Source organism: Oryx dammah, unplaced genomic scaffold, assembly GCF_014754425.2.
Source record: "Oryx dammah isolate SB20612 unplaced genomic scaffold, SCBI_Odam_1.1 HiC_scaffold_29, whole genome shotgun sequence".
NCBI classification, from domain to species: domain Eukaryota; kingdom Metazoa; phylum Chordata; class Mammalia; order Artiodactyla; family Bovidae; genus Oryx; species Oryx dammah.
The window spans coordinates 44075463-44082978 of NW_024070213.1; the positions used below are offsets into that span (position 1 = coordinate 44075463).

Consider the following 7516-nt stretch of genomic DNA (forward strand, 5'->3'; position numbering starts at 1 on the left):
CTCAGGAGGATAAGGGGACGACAGGGGATGAGATGGTTGGATGGCGTCACTGACTCAATAGACTTGAGTTTGGGTAGGCTCCGGGAGTTGGTGATCGACAGGGAGTCCTGGCGTGCTGCAGTTCATGGGGTTGCAAAGAATTGGACATGACTGAGAGACTAAACTGAACTGAAGTGAACTGCTGAGAAGCATGTGCGGCTATATGGTACAAGTTAGCTCTTTAAAAATGTATTAAAATATCACAAAAAGTGTAAACACTTTTGTTTGATTTTAAAAAAAATCTAAAGTAAATATATCTATGTCCAAGACCTTTGGAGACTGTTTTAAAACTGAGGTAATATTAATATATATAATATGAAATAACTCACAAGTATATTATAACTCACCAGGTGTATTACCTCACAGGTTTATTAGTGATTCAAAAATCTTAGTTTTATTTCATTTATAGTCATTATAAAATAACCTTATCTTTGAAAATGAAACAGAGTATTTAAATATGTGAAGTAAATGTACTTGTTAATATACAAATCAAAATACACTTCTAGAGCTTGGGAGCCAAAGCACTGAAGGGAGGAGGAAGACTAATATCTCAGTTTACAAAGCTGGGAGTCAAGAAATAGTAGGTCCAGTCGAGAGCATAAGAAACGAAGATGTAAATAAAGTGCTTACAAGTACAAAACTTCGTAACAGAGGATATACAATTAGTGGAATAATGATAAAAGGATAAGAAGGGGAAAGGTATAATAGAAAGTATAAAAATAAATGAAATCCTTATTTTTCCCAATAAGAAGCAAATAAATACTATCAAATTTAAGTCAAGAAAAAGCAACATGCAATACTTACCACTTACTAGCTATTGTGGTTGATGACTTCCCGCTTTGCACCAGGCACCTTCCCAATTGCTTGGTATGAATTCACTTCCTTTTGGTTCTCACAATGATCCTATAAGAAAGGAAACTGAAGCTCAGAGAGGCTAAGTAATTTACTCAAAGCACACAGCTAGTGCTAGAGCCAGACTCCAGTCCAGGTTCCTGTCTCCCGCACACACATTCTCACACCATTAGGCCTCCCAATGTAGTGATATCATTTAAAGACATTGGTTAACTATCTAAAGAAGCAGCTTTTCCTTGGGAAGGAAAGAGCAGAACCCTCTGTACAAATTGATCTGTTTTAATCATCTGGTCCCATCACTTCATGGGAAATAGATGGGGAAACAGGGTCAGACTTTATTTTCTGGGGCCCCCAAATCACTGCAGATGTTGACTGCAGCCATGAAATTAAAAGACGCTTACTCCTTGGAAGGAAAATTATGACCAACCTAGACAGCATATTGAAAAGCAGAGATATTAGTTTGCCAACAAAGGTCCATCTAGTCAAGGCTATGGTTTTTCCAGTGGTCATGTATGGCTGTGAGAGTTAGACTGTGAAGAAAGCTGAGTGCCAAAGAATTGATGCTTTTGAACTGTGGTGTTGGAGAAGACTCTTGAGAGTCCCTTGGACTGCAAGGAGATCCATCCTGTCTATTCTAAAGGAGATCAGCCCTGGATGTTCTTTGGACGGAATGATGCTAAAGCTGAAACTCTTATACTTTGGTCACCTCATGCGAAGAGTTGATCATTGGAAAAGACTCTGATGCTGGGAGGAATTGGGGACAGGAGGAAAAGGGGACGACAGAGGATGAGATGGCTGGATGGCATCACCAGTTCGTTGGATGTGAGTGAACTCCGGGAGTTGGTGATGGGCACGGAGGCCTGGTGTGCTGCGATTCACGGGGTCGCAAAGAGTCAGACACGACTGAGAGACTGAACGGAACTGAACTGAACCATATGCACTTTTAGGATTGGATTGTTTTAACTCTAAGACAACAGAAGTCACTTATAGCAGTCAGTAACCCACAAGAATGGGGTGGTTTCTGGTGCCACCACCTTAAAGATGATGGAAGCAGCTGAATTAAATGCCAACAAGAAATGTGTGACTCCTGCTGTGACAACTGTCAGTGTAGGAAGATGTTCGTGTTGATGAAACCTAGTTGTCTAGAAAAGTAGGCATGAAAACAGGGTGAAACCAGAATGATGAGAGTGAACTGTGACCTTAAACAGATACTGTTCAGCAGCATCTGGACACCCACATGGGCACCCATGGGCTTCCGTCCACTCAGAGGAAGGAAGACCCCTTGCAGGGGAGGTGAATTCCAGCATCTCTGCTCCTGCAAAGGCAAGGATGCTCTTGAAGATGATCAGAGCAGTGGTCATAAGGGGGCACCCACATATAATAATAACAATAAAAGATAATGATTGCTATGAATGTTCCATTGAGACAGGCTGAGTCTGTGAAAGGCCATGAGTTCATAATAATATTCAAAGGAGAGGACTTTAGAAAAGTGTGGCCAAAAAGAGAGACATAAAGGTGAAAAAGAATGCTAGTGGTTATGCAGGAGACGCAAGACGAAAGAGATATGGGATCGATGCCTGGGCAGGGAGCATCCCCTGGAGAAAGAAGTGGTTGCCCACTGCAGTATTCTTGCCTGGGAAGTCCCAGGGACTGAGGAGCTTGGAGGGCTCCTGTCCGTGAGACTGCAGAGAGTGGGACACAATGAGCTGGTGTCTTTCTCTTGTTTCTATGCTGCAAAGAAGAGTGAATGCAATGGGAAGTGTTTTGTTGTGAATTGAATTGAATTTAGTAATAAGAGGAGTCTTGAAGTCTCTGAGTATATTCCTCTCTATTTACACGAATGTTTATAGAGGATTGAGAAAGAAAGAGCCCCTGACATCCGGAGGCTGGCCTGGGGTCACAACAGGGCGCTGCTCTTCTCCCGTTGGATGTAAAGGCTCTCACAGAACTCCAGCCTCCCACAGGGTCACCCTGAGAGCAGGAGCGAAGGAGACAGCAAACACCCATCACTGCGCCCCCACCAACACCACGACCCTCCCCTGGCTGAAAAGCAGGCCTGCTCCTTTTTACCAATCACAGCTCCATCCTCGCTCTGCTCGCCCCTCTCCATAGATGAGTTCCTGAGAGCCCGGTGGTGGTGCTGCCTCCCATTCCCCGCAGCACCCAAACTAGAGCAGCCCCATTTCCTTTGAGCTTCCCCCACATCCCCTCATCTAAGCTCCAAGCCTAGGATCTTTCTTCCTGCACCTTCCTCTGTGATGTTCCCAGCTCTCCCTCACGAAGAGTAACCATCAGCTTGTTTTTAGGGAGTGTGCCTGGTGGCGAAGGCTGGAGGCACCGTCATGTGGATGGGAGAGAAGTCACAAAGGCAGGCCCTGCTCCAGGTAGATGGAAGAGGAGAGCTGGCGGGCCCCCTGCCCCTTCTCTGCCCCAAAGCTGGAGGACCCCAGAAGCCAGGTCAGCCTATTGAAATCATGAAACATGAGAACAGAGCCAAGTCAGAAAGAAGAGGAGGGCTCAGGCAGAAAGGCCGGCTCCTGGATGATGACAAACAATTGTAAATGCGTTGAACACTGGACTCAGCCTTTTGTCCTTCCCTCCCATTCTTGGCCTGCTCCTAACCCTTGTCTGGGGCCTCAGGTGGGTGTGGATGCTGACGGTGCGTCCTCTGCTGGATTCCTAACCAGGGCTTCCTCCTCTGTTAGCCTCTGATTGGTCCCTTTCTGGAAAGGCTGTTTGTGGGCGAGGGGAGGACCCTGGAGAAGCCTGTCCCTGCCCAGCTGCATGGCCAGGCATGCATCCCTCCCCTCCTCGTGGGCAGACAGATTCTCCCCAACCATCTCCCTCATGTGCCTGCAGTCACCCTCCCTGGGAAGGGAAAGGGGTGTTAGGAAAGTCCCTGGCCGAGCACCTGCACCCTCCATGCTGCCCGAGCTCCCGTGTTCCTCACGCTCTCTGCTTCCACAGGGCCTGCTGCAGGAAACTGACAGCTCCCTGGCACAGGCTGCCCCTCCCCATGCATGTGCTTCCCCACTGGCCTCACCGTGTGACGGGTTACTTGTCTCTGGAGGCCCAGCTCCAAGTCTCCCTCTGCCACCTTCCCCCAGTTGCTCCCCAGCTCCTCTTGAGGGCCGCACTTTCCTGGTCGTGGTCCCTTTTTGCTCAGTTTCTCCAGGTCTGAGAACCCTTCCTGCATCATCAGGGGCCCTGTCTCTTCTCTGCTGCTCCTTCTGTCCAGGGCCTCTGGGCACCCTCCACCCTCCTGGGCACAGCCTGTTCAAAATATGAGTGGTGGGACCCCTTATGGGGACATGAAACAAGCAGCTTCTCGATGACACAGCACAACCCCAGTTCCCCGTGTTAAAATTAGAAAGGGAGGGAGGGGAGAAGGGGAGAAAGAGGGAGAGAACGGAGAAGAAAGGAAAGATCCTAATCAATCAATCATTCAAAAGGATCCAAATGTAAACAGGAGAGAAAAACTGAAGGGACTGAAAAACACTCAGCAGTGGCCACAGGACTGGAAAAGGTCAGTTTTCGTTGCAGTCAGAAAGACAGGCAATGCCAAAGAATGCTCAAACTACCGCACGATTGCACTCATCTCACAAGCTACCAAAGCGATGTTCAAAATACTCCAAGCCAGGATTCAACAGTATGTGAACCATGAACTCCCAGATGTTCAAGCTGGATTTAGAAAGGCCTATTATACTGATGCCTGTAGAGTTTGGCTTTTTATCTTAACATTGCAACACCAGGGTATATGTAGACCTTGTGCAGTGAGCCCTTCTCACTTCTTCCAGCAAGGCCACCTTCCCCACACGGGACCACCCATCACCCACATCCTGAGCAGAGGGCCTGGCAAACACAGGAAGCCAACGCCCTTTGACTTCCCGATTGGTGTCCTGTCCGTCTTCAGGCCCCACTAACCCCCGGGGCCTGGCACTGAGTCTGGCACTCAGAGGCAGGGTTTTTCAACAAATCTTGATTCCTTGTATTTGAAAAAAATCCCCTTTCCCCCATCAGCCCCAGCCTCGCACCCTGGGGACAGCTTCACTGTGTCCAGGTCATAGGAGGAGAGGCTCTGACTTCTTGTCCTCCTCCACCCCGTCTGCTTCCTTTGTTTTCCTAAATGGCTGGGTACCTGGAACATACGCCTTCCTTCTGGGGTCGCTGCTCGTGTCTCAGGAGTCCACATCCTGAGCTGAGCCCACTGAGCAGCCGTGGCCCTCCCTCTGCTCTGTTTAGGGGCCCGTGGCTGGGAGGAAGCCCTCACACACACCTGCCTCCACTCCAGGCTCTGCCCCTGCTTAACCTGCTGACCTCACCTCTCTGAGCTTCCATTTCCTTCTTCTGTCAGTCAGTGACAGTCATCCTTTTCTCAGACAGTCATCCTGAGGATGCGAAGATGGGATGGGCAGGGTCTTACCCACCTGCTTACTCAGGAAACTTCCTCTGTCCGAGTGTGAACAAGATCCAGTTGTTCACATCTGTGCAGATGCAGCCACCAGCTGTGCGTCTCTGCAGTGAGAACACAGCTGTGTGTCTCTGCAGTGAGAACACACACACCCTCTTGGCCCAGATATACTCTGGGAAGCAAAAGTGAAAGTCAAAACCCTTATTTCTGAGTGACTCAAGTCAAACAAACATCCTGCGCACCAGGCCCCACCTTGGGCTATTCCCACCATCCTGCTGACACCCTAGACAAACAAGTCCAGTCCTGACATTCCACGTCCTTCTTGACACAGTCCACCCTGCCTCGGGCTCCTTGAAGGAAGACCTGCCGCCAACACAGAGTGAGGCCCTTGGCAAATCGCTCCTCCATATTTCCATCTTCTCACCCACCAACCCACCACTCACCAGCCGGCCTGCCTCGCCCACCTTTGTGCCACCAGCACGTGGTACAGGCCCAGAACACACCAGGTGCTCAGTGCATGCTGGTCACACTCTGCTGTGGAGGGCCACGCTCATGTGGCTGCCAGGATTCGCTCACACAGGTTCTTCTGCCAGGGACACCTGCTGCATCCACCCGGGAGAATCCCTTTCTGCAAAGCCCAAATCTGAGCAGACTCCTCTGAGAAGCCCCCGTGACCTCGCCTGCAGAGCCCACCATTTCCTGCTCTTCACCCATGGTGCCTGGAAGAGGGGCCTAAGGCCATCCCTCAGCCACTCTAAGCCCCGCCTCCACCCCTAGGATCAGATCCCTCTAGACTTAGCCCTGCTGGCAGGGACGGAACTAGCGCCTTTAGTCCCGGTGGCCCACAGGAGGAGGCCCAGCCTTGGTGGTCACTGCCATAAGGTGGAGGTAGAAGTTCATGGGAAGGGCTGAGAGCACGCTGCCCTTTTCTACCTCACCTTATCTCCACCTGACAACAGATTTTTTCTCTCCAAATGGAAGACTTTTATCAGAAAACCAGTGTCCTGGCGACAGAGAAGTCTGCAGCGGAGAGCTGGCCCTGCCTCCGTTTGGTTCTTGAGCGAAAAGCCTCTGTTGACGGGGCTGAGCGAGTGTCAGGCGCTGTGCTCACACCGTCCACGCCTTTCCTGTTGAATCTCACATCAGCTCTAGGAGTGCAGGCTCCGTTTCACAGATGAAGAAATGCAGGTCAAGTTCCCTCAGTCTGAGAGGCCTGCAGCTGGACTGCTGGTGAACTTCGCGGTTTGCCTCAAGCAGAAGTGACTGCAGTGGACCTGGATGCCCCCATGGAGGCCCGCCTGCCCTTCCCTCAGGGTGGTTTCACCCCAGGAAACGTCCCTGGGCCATTATGGTCCCCTCCCCCAGGTTTTGAGGGAGGGACAGGAGATTATTCCATGAGGATAGGCAACCATAGTTTGGTCTTAAAGCCAACTGTTATGTATCTGATGTGTTTTACAGATAAAGGAGCTGAAAGGAGGGGAGAGGTAGGTGCTTTGTTCCAGCAACTCAGGGACTTGTGTTTGGTGGGAGCATGTCAGCAGCTCATGTCCTGCAAACATTCATCTGACACCCTGTTCCCAGAGCTCAGGGCTCAGGCCAGGACAGGCACCCCAGAGCCCAGACACAGACAAGTCAAGGAGCAAATGGGCAGCTGCCCTGCCCAGTGACCTGTACAAGTCTGCCTCTGACCTCACAGGAGCTGCTGGAACTCAAGGATGCTGCTTCCCCAGAGCTCAGGGTCCTCTGGGTACAGCCAGATCTGGGTGTCACACCTACAGAAGGGACACAGAGAGGAACAGTAGGAGGCAGGGGTTTTTCTGCTGGAAAAATTGGAGCACAGTCACCCCTCCTGCCTGCTCACTTTAAACCTCAGGCAGAAATCCAGGAAGCAGGGGGGTGGGAAAGCCATGTGGGCCTCCCCGGAGGACACCTGCCTGGGTGAGGGCAACCAGGCCCTGCTTCCTCAGTGCCTCCACCACAGGACAGCTGGGGGCCCTAAGCTGGTGGTGGGCATCCCGGGACTCACTTCCCAGCCAGGTAGCCCGTACAGCAGGCCTGGAAGCCAATGATGACATCTGTGATCTTCAGGTCCCACTCCTCCTCCAGGTGGGCTAGCACGGTAGCCCAAAGAAAACCTTGCTCTGGCCCATGCGGTACAGGTTGCTCTCGATCTCCAGGGCCTTGATCTAGAAGAGGAGAGCTGGCCGCTGAACA

The 7516-nt window shown here is 50.8% G+C and overlaps 1 protein-coding gene across 7 annotated transcripts in view; it reads right to left on the reverse strand.

The window, feature by feature from the left end:
* The window catches only part of LOC120858578 (apolipoprotein L3-like), a 17041-nt gene extending 10149 nt beyond the window's left edge, over positions 1 to 6892 (reverse strand). For 3 of the 7 annotated variants that reach the window (XM_040234727.1, XM_040234728.1, XM_040234722.1), the window contains exons 1-2: positions 5319 to 6892; positions 844 to 942 (exon numbers count right to left, since the gene is read on the reverse strand). The gene's annotated coding sequence lies outside the window, so the exon portion shown is untranslated. Of the gene's footprint in view, positions 1 to 843; positions 943 to 2090; positions 2479 to 3934; positions 4249 to 5318 lie in introns of those variants that run through there. The other 4 variants (XM_040234725.1, XM_040234726.1, XM_040234724.1 and 1 more) reach the window with 2 other exon arrangements.
* Positions 6893 to 7516: the final 624 nt, after the last annotated feature.